Source organism: Rhinatrema bivittatum, chromosome 16 (assembly GCF_901001135.1).
Source record: "Rhinatrema bivittatum chromosome 16, aRhiBiv1.1, whole genome shotgun sequence".
In the NCBI taxonomy this organism is placed as follows: Eukaryota; Metazoa; Chordata; class Amphibia; order Gymnophiona; family Rhinatrematidae; genus Rhinatrema; species Rhinatrema bivittatum.
Window position 1 is genome coordinate 3,595,105 of NC_042630.1, and position 15,290 is coordinate 3,610,394.

The 15,290-nt window shown below is 52.5% G+C and overlaps 1 protein-coding gene across 1 annotated transcript in view; it reads left to right on the plus strand.

Annotated features, from left to right (window-relative positions):
* CLCN1 (chloride voltage-gated channel 1) overlaps positions 1-15,290 on the plus strand; it is a 45,065-nt gene that overhangs the window by 897 nt on the left and 28,878 nt on the right. The window lies entirely within an intron of this gene.

The window sequence follows — 15,290 nt, forward strand, 5'->3', positions numbered from 1 at the left end:
GCACACACCCCACCGCGGGACAGGGACAGCGTGGGAAGCGGCAGTGCGAGCTTCACACAGGAACACACACTCCCCACCGCGGGACAGGGACAGCGTGGGAAGCGGCAGTGCGAGCTTCACACAGGCACACACACTCCTCACCGCGGGACAGGGACAGCGTGGGAAGCGGCAATGCGAGCTTCACACAGACACACTCCCCACCGCGGGACAGCGTGGGAAGCGGCAGTGCGAGCTTCACACAGTCACACACACTCCCCACTGCGGGACAGGGACAGCGTGGGAAGCGGCAGTGCGAGCTTCACACAGTCACACACACTCCCCACCGCGGGACAGGGACAGCGTGGGAAGCGGCAGTGCGAGCTTCACACAGACACACTCCCCACCGCGGGACAGGGACAGCGTGGGAAGCGGCAGTGCGAGCTTCACACAGGCACACACACTCCTCACCGCGGGACAGGGACAGCGTGGGAAGCGGCAGTGCGAACTTCACACAGGCACACACACTCCTCACCGCGGGACAGGGACAGCGTGGGAAGCGGCAGTGCGAGCTTCACACAGTCACACACACTCCCCACCGCGGGACAGGGACAGCGTGGGAAGCGGCAGTGCGAGCTTCACACAGGCACACACACTCCTCACCGCGGGACAGGGACAGCGTGGGAAGCGGCAGTGCGAGCTTCACACAGTCACACACACTCCCCACCGCGGGACAGGGACAGCGTGGGAAACGGCAGTGTGAGCTTCACACAGGTACACACACACACACTCCCCACCGCGGGACAGGGACAGTGTGGGAAACGTCAATGCGTGCTTCACACAGTCACACACACTCCTCACCGCGGGACAGGGACAGTGTGGGAAACGGCAGTGCGAGCTTCACACACACACACACACACGTGCTTCTCCAGCACAGAACAGGTACACGCAGGTAACAAAAATGGAAACTACACACTCTGTCAAGTGGTACAGCGGCAATAGCAGCAGTGGAAGCTACTCGCACACACACAAACCCACAGTACCTGCATGTAACCAGCTTGAAGTGTCTGAAAAGTGGAATATTAAACAAGAACGGTGGCCACTGGTCCAGCAATGGAAGCTACATACACTTCACAGAGCAGGGGCCATTACAGGCTGCAGCAGTGTGAGCTTCCCGCACCCTTGCATATACACACACAATCCAAAGAACAGGGGTAGGGCAGCAGTGCAAACATCCCCCACCCCCCCACACACACTCTCCACAGAACAGGGGCTGCAGTGCAAGCATTTCCCACTCCCCACACACACTCTCCACAGAACAGGGGCTGCAGTGCAAGCATTGCCCACTCCCCACACACACTCTCCACAGAACAGGGGCTGCAGTGCAAGCATTGCCCACTCCCCACACACACTCCCCACAGAACAGGGGCTGCAGTGCAAGCTTGCCCCTCGCGCGTGCCCACCATATCTCATGGTGAATGGGGTTGCATTGCAGGAACTCTTGCTCACAGCTGTGTTTTCTTCTCTCTTCCTCAATATGTCATTAACACAGGAACATGGGATTCTGATCTAAATATAGTTCCCTGCTCCAATCCAAAGAAACTCCCTCTCCAGCCTGCCATGGGGTCTGCAGTGATTGGGGGATGTCATACCGGCTTCGTTAAAGAGCCTTACCTTCCTCTCCCCTTGCCTGGTGAGAGCGCCTGCTGCTGGTACCAGAGAGACATCTCCACTCTCTGCACCTCCAATCCTGGGCCCCTCACCCCCTGCACTGTCAGTGTCAGCCCCAGCCTGGTGAGAGCGCCTCCTGCTGGTACCAGAGAGACATCTCCACTCTCTGCACTCCCAGTCCTGGGACCCCTCACCCCCTGCACTGTCAGTGTCAGCCCCAGCCTGGTGAGAGCGCCTCCTGCTGGTACCAGAGAGACATCTCCACTCTCTGCACTCCCAGTCCTGGGGACCCCTCACCCCCTGCACTGTCAGTGTCAGCCCCAGCCTGGTGAGAGCGCCTCCTGCTGGTACCAGAGAGACATCTCCACTCTCTGCACTCCTAGTCCTGGGGACCCCTCACCCCCTGCACTGTCAGTGTCAGCCCCAGCCTGGTGAGAGCGCCTCCTGCTGGTACCAGAGAGACATCTCCACTCTCTGCACTCCTAGTCCTGGGGACCCCTCACCCCCTGCACTGTCAGTGTCAGCCCCAGCCTGGTGAGAGCGCCTCCTGCTGGTACCAGAGAGACATCTCCACTCTCTGCACTCCCAGTCCTGGGGACCCCTCACCCCCTGCACTGTCAGTGTCAGCCCCAGCCTGGTGAGAGCGCCTCCTGCTGGTACCAGAGAGACATCTCCACTCTCTGCACTCCCAGTCCTGGGAACCCCTCACCCCCTGCACTGTCAGTGTCAGCTCCAGCCTGGTGAGAGCGCCTCCTGCTGGTACCAGAGAGACATCTCCACTCTCTGCACTCCCAGTCCTGGGGACCCCTCACCCCCTGCACTGTCAGTGTCAGCCCCAGCCTGGTGAGAGCGCCTGCTGCTGGTACCAGAGAGACATCTCCACTCTCTGCACTCCCAGTCCTGGGGACCCCTCACCCCCTGCACTGTCAGTGTCAGCTCCAGCCTGGTGAGAGCGCCTCCTGCTGGTACCAGAGAGACATCTCCACTCTCTGCACTCCCAGTCCTGGGGACCCCCTCACCCCCTGCACTGTCAGTGTCAGCCCCAGCCTGGTGAGAGCGCCTCCTGCTGGTACCAGAGAGACATCTCCACTCTCTGCACTCCCAGTCCTGGGGACCCCTCACCCCCTGCACTGTCAGTGTCAGCCCCAGCCTGGTGAGAGCGCCTCCTGCTGGTACCAGAGAGACATCTCCACTCTCTGCACTCCCAGTCCTGGGGACCCCTCACCCCCTGCACTGTCAGTGTCAGCCCCAGCCTGGTGAGAGCGCCTCCTGCTGGTACCAGAGAGACATCTCCACTCTCTGCACTCCTAGTCCTGGGGACCCCTCACCCCCTGCACTGTCAGTGTCAGCCCCAGCCTGGTGAGAGCGCCTGCTGCTGGTACCAGAGAGACATCTCCACTCTCTGCACTCCCAGTCCTGGGGACCCCTCACCCCCTGCACTGTCAGTGTCAGCCCCAGCCTGGTGAGAGCGCCTCCTGCTGGTACCAGAGAGACATCTCCACTCTCTGCACTCCCAGTCCTGGGAACCCCTCACCCCCTGCACTGTCAGTGTCAGCTCCAGCCTGGTGAGAGCGCCTCCTGCTGGTACCAGAGAGACATCTCCACTCTCTGCACTCCCAGTCCTGGGGACCCCTCACCCCCTGCACTGTCAGTGTCAGCCCCAGCCTGGTGAGAGCGCCTGCTGCTGGTACCAGAGAGACATCTCCACTCTCTGCACTCCTAGTCCTGGGACCCCTCACCCCCTGCACTGTCAGTGTCAGCCCCAGCCTGGTGAGAGCGCCTGCTGCTGGTACCAGAGAGACATCTCCACTCTCTGCACTCCTAGTCCTGGGACCCCCTCACCCCCTGCACTGTCAGTGTCAGCCCCAGCCTGGTGAGAGCGCCTGCTGCTGGTACCAGAGAGACATCTCCACTCTCTGCACTCCCAGTCTTGGGACCCCTCACCCCCTGCACTGTCAGTGTAAGCCCCAGAGGATGAGAGCGCCTCCTGCTGGTACCAGAGAGACATCTCCACTCTCTGCACTCCCAGTCCTGGGGACCCCTCACCCCCTGCACTGTCAGTGTCAGCCCCAGCCTGGTGAGAGCGCCTCCTGCTGGTACCAGAGAGACATCTCCACTCTCTGCACTCTCAGTCCTGGGGACCCCTCACCCCCTGCACTGTCAGTGTCAGCCCCAGCCTGGTGAGAGCGCCTCCTGCTGGTACCAGAGAGACTTCCTTTCCCCAGGGGGGTTAGTGGGAGGTCAGGGAGTTTGTGCTTGTGGTGTAATTATTGTTTCACTGTTATTTCCTGACACTCTTTCCGGGGGAGTCTGAGGTTGCCCTGGTGTTTTGGGCCTGTATTAAGTTTAGAGCGTGGCAGGAAATGTTTGGGATGACAGCGTCTGTATGTGGAACCTGGAGAGGGAGGGGTGGGGAAGATCGAGTTCCTGGCTGGGCTGCAATGCTGGACTCTCTCCAGACCCCAGAGAGAGAGAGAGGGGAGAGGGAGGAATTACCTGACCCTAGAGGGAAGAGGAAAGAATTGCTTGACGGGAATTACCTACCTTATGACAACGCCTAGGGGGAAGGGACCCTCCATACCTATCCAAAATGAGAATCCCCTGCCTCTTTCCACACTCGTGCACATGCAGGGAGACACACATGTACACACACACCACATGCACATGCAGGGAGACACAGGCAGGGGGACACACATGTACACACTGACACACTCATCCACATGCAGGGAGACCCACGTACACACTCGCACACCACATGCACATGCACCATTTGCACCATTGTTTCTTGTAAACCGATATGATATGATTGGGATCATGAATGTCGGTATAAAAAAGCCCTAAATAAATAAATAAATGAATAAATAAAGGGGATGGAACAGCTCCTCTATGAGGAAAGGCTGAAGAGGTTAGGGCTGTTCAGCTTGGAGAAGAGACGACTGAGGGGGGATATGATAGAGGTCTTTAAGATCATGAGAGGTCTTGAAGAGTAGATGTGACTTGGTTATTTACACTTTCGAATAACAGAAGGACTAGGGGGCATTCCATGAAGTTAGCAAGTAACACATTTAAGACTAATCGGAGAAAATTATTTTTCACTCAACGCACAATAAAGCTCTGGAATTTGTTGCCAGAGGATGTGGTTAGTGCAGTTAGTGTAGCTGGGTTCAAAAAAGGTTTGGATAAGTTCTTGGAGGAGAAGTCCATTAATGGCTATTAATCAATTTTACTTAGGGAATAGCCACTGCTATTAATTGCATCAGTAGCGTGGGATGTTCTTAGTGTTAGGGTGGTTGCCAGGTTCTTGTGGCCTGGATTTGGCCTCTGTTGGAAGCAGGATGCTGGGCTTGATGGACCCTTGGTCTGACCCAGCATGGCAATTTCTTATGTTCTTATGTTCTAAAGCTCCGTCATTCAGCTCTATGGATCCTCCGGGAGAGCCTTAGATGCACATTCTAAAGCTCCATCATTCAGCTCTAGGGATCCTCCGGGACAGACTTAGATGCACATTCTAAAGCTCCGTCATTCAGCTCTAGAGATCCTCTGGGAGAGCCTTAGATGCACATTCTAAAGCTCCATCATTCAGCTCTAGGGATCCTCCAGGAGAGCCTTAGATGCACATTCTAAAGCTCCATCATTCAGCTCTAGGGATCCTCCAGGAGAGCCTTAGATGCACATTGTAAAGCTCCGTCATTCAGTTCTAAGGATCCTACGGGAGAGCCTTAGATGCAATTATAAAGCTCCATCATTCAGCTCTAGGGATCCTCCGGGAGAGCCTTGGATACACATTCTAAAGCTCCGTCATTCAGTTCTAAGGATCCTCCGGGAGAGCCTTAGATGCAATTATAAAGCTCCGTCATTCAGTTCTAAGGATCCTCCAGGAGAGCCTTAGATGCACATTCTAAAGCTCCGTTATTCAGTTCTAAGGATCCTCCGGGAGAACCTTACATGCACATTCTAAAGCTCTGTAATTCTTTTCTATGGATCCTCCAGGAGAGCCTTAGATGCACATTCTAAAGCTCCGTCATTCAGTTCTAAGGATTTATACTTTCGAATAATAGAAAGACTAGGGGGCATTCCATGAAGTTAGCAAATAGCTCATTTAAGACTAATCGGAGTAAATTCTTTTTCACTCAACGCACAATAAAGCTCTGGAATTTGTTGCCAGAGGATGTGGTTAGTGCAATTAGTGTAGCTGGGTTCAAAAAAGGATTGGATAAGTTCTTGAAGGAGAAGTCCAGGTCACCAGAGGGAGCACACGAGTCAGATGGCTTGCTAGGCTTACATGGGAGGGAGGGAGAGGAGGGGACACTAATGGAGTTGAGCTGGAGGAGGCCACAGAAATCCTCACTACTCCGCAAATATTTTGCAAGTGTTTGCTGGTAATAATTATTTATTTAGATTTTTATATTCCGCTTTTCACACCTTTTTTCAGCACTTCAGAGTGGATTACACTCAGGTACTGGAGGCATTTCCCTATCCCCAAAGGGCTTACAATGTGTTTGTACCTGAGGCAATGGAGGGTAAAGTGACTTGCCCAAGGTCACAAGGAGCGACAGTGGGAATTGCTTTTCCACGTTACAGTTTCTGATAGCCTGGTTCAGTCTTTCAGGAATGATGATGTGTTTTTGCCTTTTTATATTCTTTTATGTTGATTTACGCATGTTTTATTGTAGCCTGCCATGACGTTTAACATAGAAATGACGGCAGAAAAAAGACCAATTGGCTCATTTAGTCTGCCCAGCAAGCTCCCACACTTATTTTCCCATACTTATCTGTTTCATCAACCACCAAATTCAGGGCCCTTGTTGGTATCTGTTTGATTCGAATTTCCTGCCATCCCCTTTCATTGATGCAGAGAGTAATGTTGGAGTTGCATCCAAGATGAGCATAAGGCTTATCGGTTAAGGGTAGAAACCGCTGCATCAAGCAAGTTACCCCGATGCTTGTTTACCCAGACTGCACAGATCAATGCCTTGTTGGATGTTGTCTGAATGTAAATCCTGTTTTCCACATTTCCCCCTGCCATTGAAGCAGAGAGGAACGCTGTATATGCATTCAAAGTGATGTATCAGGCTTAATTGGTTTAGGGTAGTAACCGCCATAATAAGCAGCTACCCCCATGCTTATTTGTTTACCCAGATTGTGAAGTTCAGTCCTTGTTGGATGTTGTCTGAATGCAAATCCTCTTTTCCACATTTCCCCCTGCCGTAGACGCAGAGAGCAATGTTGTATATGTATTCAAAGCGATGTATCAGGCTTAATTGGTTTAGGGTAGTAACCGCCATAATAAGCAGCTACCCCCATTCTTATTTGTTTACCCAGATTGTGAAGTTCAGTCCTTGTTGGATGTTGTCTGAATGCAAATCCTCTTTTCCACATTTCCCCCTGCCGTAGACGCAGAGAGCAATGTTGTATATGTATTCAAAGCGATGTATCAGGCTTAATTGGTTTAGGGTAGTAACCGCCGTAATAAGCAGCTACCCCCATGCTTATTTGTTTACCCAGATTGTGAAGTTCAGTCCTTGTTGGTTGTTGTCTGAATGTAAATCCTGTTTTCTACATTTCCCCCTGCCGTAGACTTTTGGAGGAGTGGGGGTTATAAATCAGTTAAAATAAACACATAAATAAATAAATAAATAACTGGTCTTCACAAATATCCCCAGGCAGGTGCGGTGTCAGAGATAGGAGCAAGTAGATGTGGAAGGTCTGCTTTGTCATGGCCAGTCCTCCCTCCCTGTGAAACCTGTGGCTGAGATATTGGAAGGGGATGTAAGGGAATGGCTCTTTGTTCCGCCGTGGGAATTGGTAGGTAGCTCAAGGTCTGGCACATGGAGCAACATCTGTCATTGTGTGAAAGCAAACAAGGAAAGAGAAATAGGACAGAAGGTTGAGGGGTGTTGTAAATCTACATTACATAAATCTACAGTTCTGCACACCTGACGGTGGAAGGAAGTGAGGTGTGGGCCAAGAGACAGAGAGAGACAGCCTGACAGGCTCTCTGCAGGCCATGACACCTTGCATCGGACTGACCTAAAAATTATCCAGGCCACAGATCTGTGTCCAGAGGGCCTGATATAATTATGTACCAGTACTGGAAGATGACTTTTTCAATTTTTAACATTTTTCAGCTGCAGAGCCTGAAATGATTTCTTCTAATGTTCAGTATATTCATTACCAGCACCTGTACCTGTTCTGCGCCCGGGCGCTGAGCCTTTTTATTGGCACATCTGCTCTTGTATGGAAGCGTTAGCTGAAAAGGAAAAACTAAATTGTTTTCACACAGGGCAAGGGTCGTGGAGGCAGATTTGCTAAAGCCAGGGCTGGCAAAGTTTATTTACCAAGCTGTCTCTCGCACTCCCCCACACCCCCTCTCCTCTCACACACACACATTCTCTCTCACCGGCAACCCCCCCCCCCCCATATGCTCTCTCTCATACCCTCCCCAACCCCTTTTACCATCCATGCTCTCTCTCACCCCCCCTCTCTCACACACACATTCTCTCTCACCGGCATCCCTCTCCCCTCATAGAGGCTCCTTCTTTCTGAAACCCACACTCAAGCATCCCCCCACCCACCCTCTCTTACCTCCCATGCTCTCTCTCACACCCTCCCCACCCCCCTCTTACCATCCATGCTCTCTCTCACACCCTCTCTCTCACACACACATTCTCTCTCACCGGCATCCCCCATCCCCCCCCCCCCCCCGTGCTCTCTCTCACCCTCCCCTCCCTGACACACATTCTCTCTCACCGGCATCCCTCTCCCCTCATAGAGGCTCCTTCTCTCTGAAACTCACACTCAAGCATCCCCCCACCCACCCTCTTTTACCTCCCATGCTCTCTCTCACACCCTCCCTACCCCCCTCTTACCATCCATGCTCTCTCTCTCACACCCTGTCTCTCACACACACACATTCTCTCTCACCGGCATCCCCCCCCCCGTGCTCTCTCTCACCCTCCCCTCCCCGACACACATTCTCTCTCACCGGCATGCCGCAGGACCAGCGCCGTTCACGGCGAAGATGAAGCCCCAGCGCGCTGTTCGTGGCGAAGATGAAGGCCCGGCATGCTGTTCGCGGCACACGGGGGCCTTCCATTTTTGCCTTGAGCAGAAAATAGCTGCGGAGACCCTGGCATGCCGCAAACGGAGCTTGTCCTGCAACACACGCTCCATTCACGGCGAAGATGAAGGCCCGGGCACGCCGATCGCGGCACACGGGGGCCTTCCCTTTTCACTGCGAACGGAATGTGTGCCACGGGACGTGCTCCGTTTGCGGCATGCCGGTTCTCCGCTGCTATTTTCTGCCTGACCCGGGATGGCCGCTGTCCTTCCGGTTTTGAATAGTCTTCTGGCGAGGGAGGAAATCGTCGAGGTGAGGGAGGAAATCTATGGGAAGGAGGAATTCTGCGCTAAATCTGCATTCCGCAGTAGCGCTGAATTCCCCCAGGAGTACCTCTTGTAGCTGGTGTTGTGACATGGCAGCTGTATGGCGTGTTTGAGACTCCAAGACGTCCAGGGAGCCACCTGCGTCATCTATCGGCGGGCTGGGAAACATGCGCGAGCACTGACGGACACACTACCAAGCCCGATATATTATAGCGCCATCTATCAGCAGGCTGGGGAACATGCGCGAGCACTGACGGACACACTACCAAGCCCGATATATTATAGCGCCATCTATCGGCGGGCTGGGGAACATGCGCGAGCACTGACGGACACACTACCAAGCCCGATATATTATAGCGCCATCTATCGGCAGGCTGGGGAACATGCGCGAGCACTGACGGACACACTACCAAGCCAGATATATTATAGCGCCATCTATCAGCAGGCTGGGGAACATGCGCGAGCACTGACGGACACACTACCAAGCCAGATATATTATAGCGCCATCTATCGGCAGGCTGGGGAACATGTGCGAGCACTGACGGACACACTAGCAAGCCCGATATATTATAGCGCCATCTATCAGCAGGCTGGGGAACATGCGCGAGCACTGACGGACACACTACCAAGCCCGATATATTATAGCGCCATCTATCGGCTGGCTGGGGAACATGCGCGAGCACTGACGGACACACTACCAAGCCCGATATATTATAGCGCCATCTATCGGCGGGCTGGGGAACATGCGCAAGCACTGACGGACACACTACCAAGCCCGATATATTATAGCGCCATCTATCGGCGGGCTGGGGAACATGCGCGAGCACTGACGGACACACTACCAAGCCAGATATATTATAGCGCCATCTATCGGCGGGCTGGGGAACATGCGCGAGCGCTGACGGACACACTACCAAGCCAGATATATTATAGCGCCATCTATCGGGCTGGGGAACATGCGTGAGCACTGAAAGACACACTGCCAAGCCAGATATATTATAGCGCCATCTATCGGCGGGCTGGGGAACATGCGCGAGCACTGACGGACACACTACCAAGCCCGATATATTATAGCGCCATCTATCGGCGGGCTGGGGAACATGCGCGAGCACTGACGGACACACTACCAAGCCAGATATATTATAGCGCCATCTATCGGCGGGCTGGGGAACATGCGCGAGCACTGACGGACACACTACCAAGCCCGATATATTATAGCGCCATCTATCGGCGGGCTGGGGAACATGCGCGAGCACTGACGGACACACTACCAAGCCTGATATATTATAGCGCCATCTATCGGCGGGCTGGGGAACATGCGCGAGCGCTGACGGACACACTACCAAGCCCGATATATTATGGATATGAACATTGTATCAAACAGGGACTGCAAGCTGTGTAACAACCACTGGGCGCAACACCTTATAGAAAAAAAGGGGGTAAACCGTCAGGGCCCAGGGACTTGGAATTGTGAAGGCTCTGAATCACCACCACAATTTCCTCCACTCTAAATGGCTCATTCAGTTTCTCCTTTTGGTCAGAAGTCAAAACCAGACCTTCTCATCCTGGGGAATAGACTTAGTTTTTGGGTACTTGCCAGGTTCTTGTGGCCTGGATTGGCCACTGTTGGAAACAGGATGCTGGGCTTGATGGACCCTTGGTCTGACCCAGCATGGCATGTTCTTAGGTTCTTAACTTTGCAGCTCACTAGGCTTTACATTTGAAGAACTTGCAGCAGACTTGTGATTTAAGCGCTGAGCCAAGATAGCATCAGTGGTACAAAATGTTTAATTTGCAGTTGAAAAATTGAAAACGGTGAAAACATGGGCTTCCAATCTCGGACATCTATTGGTAGATGATAATATCTATTCTATATCTAATGTGAGGCTTTTGCATTGTACAGGTGCATGCAATACCGGACACAAATACCTCACCAGCTGCAGTTTAAGGTGTCACAATCTGCAAAGGGCCAATTTTGTATCTCCTGGACCTGGGCAGCAGAGCCTGCTTTGTAGAATGGAAGGGACGCGTACCAGTGAAAGCTGGCGCCGCTGGGGCTCTTCTGAGCCCCTGGCAGCCACTAATCTCATCAGAACGGGATCTGGTCCGGGTCTGCCCTCCCAGCCATCATGGGCCACTCATGTTCCTGACTCTGAGGATGTGAGATGGGACACATTGATGATCCATGGAAGGTCCCTCTGTGTGGCAATATTCCCATGCACCTGAAGCTGTGATTTGGTGAAGTGAGTGTGTGTGGGGGAGGGGGGGGGGTTATAAATCATAGGAGCGTTCCTGCTGGGTGTGAGAATGGCACATTTCCCATGGTTAGCCTGCTCTGCCTTGGGAAATGGGGAAAAGGAGGGTTGGGAGGTGTTTCGATGGAGAAAGAGAAGAGAGAGAGAGAGACTTACAAAATTCCAGTAACCCTGGACTTTGAGAGAGGTGAAAGGAGAGAAATTTGGGCGGTGACGAATTCAGGCAGGGTAGAAAGAGCGGGGCACAAGGGGGGGGAGAGAGAGAGAGAGAGAGACGGAAGGACAGAGAGAGTCTTCATCAGAAAGGATGCCCAAGCAGACTCTACGTGCCTCGTCTCCTTCTGCTGCTCAGGTAAACTGCAACCCGCTCCTCCTGTCCTGCCAGGGAGACGCTGTGACCCATCCCAGAGGTCAGACATGAAGAAGAAGTTTCCAAGGAGGTTATGTAGAAGTAAAGTGCACTTTCTTTTCCCTGGACTAGCTGCTCGGTGAAGAGACAGAGCAGGTTAGACGTCCACCAGGGCACTTCCCAGAGCTTTCCTGCTGACCCCACAGCCAGTGCTGTTTCCAGGATCTTCATCCTCCATGTGCATGAAATAAATGTGCATCTGCTGAAGACGCAGTGCAGGCACACTTATCCCATGCACGTTCACTGTGCATGCCCGGAAAACGCCACTGAGCTCCCTTCCAGACCCATTCTATGCTTCCAGGTTTTCCAGACTCATGTATTCTTCTCTGCAATTTGTTCCCCCACCTTGTTCCATCTTCACCCACTTCCCCTTCCCTCGGTCCATCCTCCCCCTTCATTAAATTGAGACGGATATAAAAATACAAGTCAGTCAATCCGTTACAGCCAGTAACAGATACAGCATCAGCACAGAACTGCTTGAATGATAGGAGATAAGACACTACCCAAGTTCACAGAGGTACAATGTCACCTCTCGCCTATTGATTGTTCAGCTAGGAACCTAAACCCCTGCTGCACGTTATTGATAAGACAGGTTAATCTGATACAGCCAAGAGAATTTGCAGAGGATGGATAAGGAAGCACTTCCCAAATAGTTGGTGGCCTCTGTGCACTGGTGGAGGGATAGCGTCTTGACTGAATTGAACTGAGTGCTAATGGATGGATGCCTTTCTTTTCCAGGTTGGTTCTTGAGTTTTGACAGACGAATGTACTCTTCTTTCTTGGTAGTTGAATACTGGCTCTGCAAGCTTTGAAAAATAGATGCTCCTTCGTTCCGTGGTGGTTGAGTGTTGGCGCTATTAATGCTGATTGAGGGAATATTGCCTTTGTGACCTATTGACAAGTGAAAGCACGTGTTTCCGAGATGACTAAGCATTGCCTTTACACGCTGTTTATTGTTGGATGCAGTTGAGATTTGGTTTGCAGTCATTAACTGTTCCCTCTATAAATATGGATGGATTGATTCACATCTATTCCCTAAATAGCTGAGCCTCAACTTTATGAGTATTGATGGGTGCATGTGAGCATGTTGCCCGGACAGCTGAGTTTAGGATTGGCGAGCCATTGATGGTTGGGCATTGACTTCGTGCGGGTTGATGGATGGATGAGGGTGCATGAAGGGATGCACACTAATTCCCTTGATGATGGAGTATTGGCTCTATAGGAGTAGATGGAAGGATTCATCCTAGTTCCCTTGATGATGGAGTATTGGCTCTATAGGAGTAGATGGAAGGATTCATCCTAGTTCCCTTGATAGATGAGCATTTTGCCCTGTGAACTGTTGACTGACGGATGCTCCCATGTTTCCCAGGTGGTTATTGCCGCTAACAACATACAGTTATTTCTAGAAATGTTTTATGGAACTGATGATGCCAGCACCTCTGATTTATGACACTTATCGGCCCCTAGACAGGAGCAGCAGTAAATTTAATTCCTGTGGCTTAACCCTCACAAACCCAGTGGAGAAAATCCATCAGCCTCATAAAAATCTTCGACATTTTCAGTCTCTGAACATTTTGCCGGAGTTTACTTTTGTATTCTCAGCCCTGAGCTCTCTGCTTTTTGTTGGAGCCTCCTCTGGTGTTCCCCTGCACTTTCTGCATTTTGCTGGAGTCTCCCCTGGTATTTTCAGCCCCTGCGCTCTCTGCATTTTGCTGGAGTCTCCTCTGGTATTTTCAGCCCCTATGCTCTCTGCATTTTGCTGGAGTCTCCTCTGGTATTCTCAGCCCCTGCATTCTCTGCATTTTGCTGGAGTCTCCTCTGGTATTTTCAGCCCCTGCGCTCTCTGCATTTTGCTGGAGTCTCCCCTGGTATTCTCAGCCCCTGCGCTCTCTGCATTTTGCTGGAGTCTCCTCTGGTATTCTCAGCCCCTGCGCTCTCTGCATTTTGCTGGAGTCTCCCCTGGTATTTTCAGCCCCTGCGCTCTCTGCATTTTGCTGGAGTCTCCTCTGGTATTCTCAGCCCCTGCGCTCTCTGCATTTTGCTGGAGTCTCCTCTGGTATTCTCAGCCCCTGCGCTCTCTGCATTTTGCTGGAGTCTCCCCTGGTATTCTCAGCCCCTGCGCTCTCTGCATTTTGCTGGAGTCTCCTCTGGTATTCTCAGCCCCTGCGCTCTCTGCATTTTGCTGGAGTCTCCTCTGGTATTCTCAGCCCCTGCGCTCTCTGCATTTTGCTGGAGTCTCCTCTGGTATTCTCAGCCCCTGCGCTCTCTGCATTTTGCTGGAGTCTCCTCTGGTATTCTCAGCCCCTGCGCTCTCTGCATTTTGCTGGAGTCTCCTCTGGTATTCTCAGCCCCTGCGCTCTCTGCATTTTGCTGGAGTCTCCCCTGGTATTTTCAGCCCCTGCGCTCTCTGCATTTTGCTGGAGTCTCCTCTGGTATTTTCAGCCCCTGCATTCTCTGCATTTTGCTGGAGTCTCTGGTATTTTCAGCCCCTGCATTCTCTGCATTTTGCTGGAGTCTCCTCTGGTATTTTCAGCCCCTGCATTCTCTGCATTTTGCTGGAGTCTCCTCTGGTATTTTCAGCCCCTGCATTCTGTGCATTTTGCTGGAGTCTCCTCTGGTATTCTCAGCCCCTGCGCTCTCTGCATTTTGCTGGAGTCTCCTCTGGTATTCTCAGCCCCTGCGCTCTCTGCATTTTGCTGGAGTCTCCTCTGGTATTCTCAGCCCCTGCGCTCTCTGCATTTTGCTGGAGTCTCCCCTGGTATTTTCAGCCCCTGCGCTCTCTGCATTTTGCTGGAGTCTCCTCTGGTATTTTCAGCCCCTGCATTCTCTGCATTTTGCTGGAGTCTCTGGTATTTTCAGCCCCTGCATTCTCTGCATTTTGCTGGAGTCTCCTCTGGTATTTTCAGCCCCTGCATTCTCTGCATTTTGCTGGAGTCTCCTCTGGTATTTTCAGCCCCTGCATTCTGTGCATTTTGCTGGAGTCTCCTCTGGTATTCTCAGCCCCTGCGCTCTCTGCATTTTGCTGGAGTCTCCTCTGGTATTCTCAGCCCCTCTGCTCTCTGCATTTTGCTGGAGTCTCCCCTGGTATTTTCAGCCCCTGCGCTCTGTGCATTTTGCTGGAGTCTCCCCTGGTATTCTCAGCCCCTGCGCTCTCTGCATTTTGCGGGAGTCTCCCCTGGTATTCTCAGCCCCTGCGCTCTCTGCATTTTGCTGGAGTCTCCCCTGGTATTCTCAGCCCCTGTGCTCTGTGCATTTTGCTGGAGTCTCCCCTGGTATTCTCAGCCCCTGCGCTCTGTGCATTTTGCTGGAGTCTCCCCTGGTATTCTCAGCCCCTGCGCTCTCTGCATTTTGCTGGAGTCTCCCCTGGTATTCTCAGCCCCTGCGCTCTCTGCATTTTGCTGGAGTCTCCCCTGGTATTCTCAGCCCCTGCGCTCTCTGCATTTTGCAGGAGTCTCCTCTCATATTTTTCTGGGTATATACATTTTATTCACCCTCCCCATTCTGGGAGTTCTTTGTGAAATTTCTCTTTTTTTATGAGGTGCAGCTGGGTAGGGTTTACTCCAGGTACAAGGATGGAGAACATCGCTTGTTGC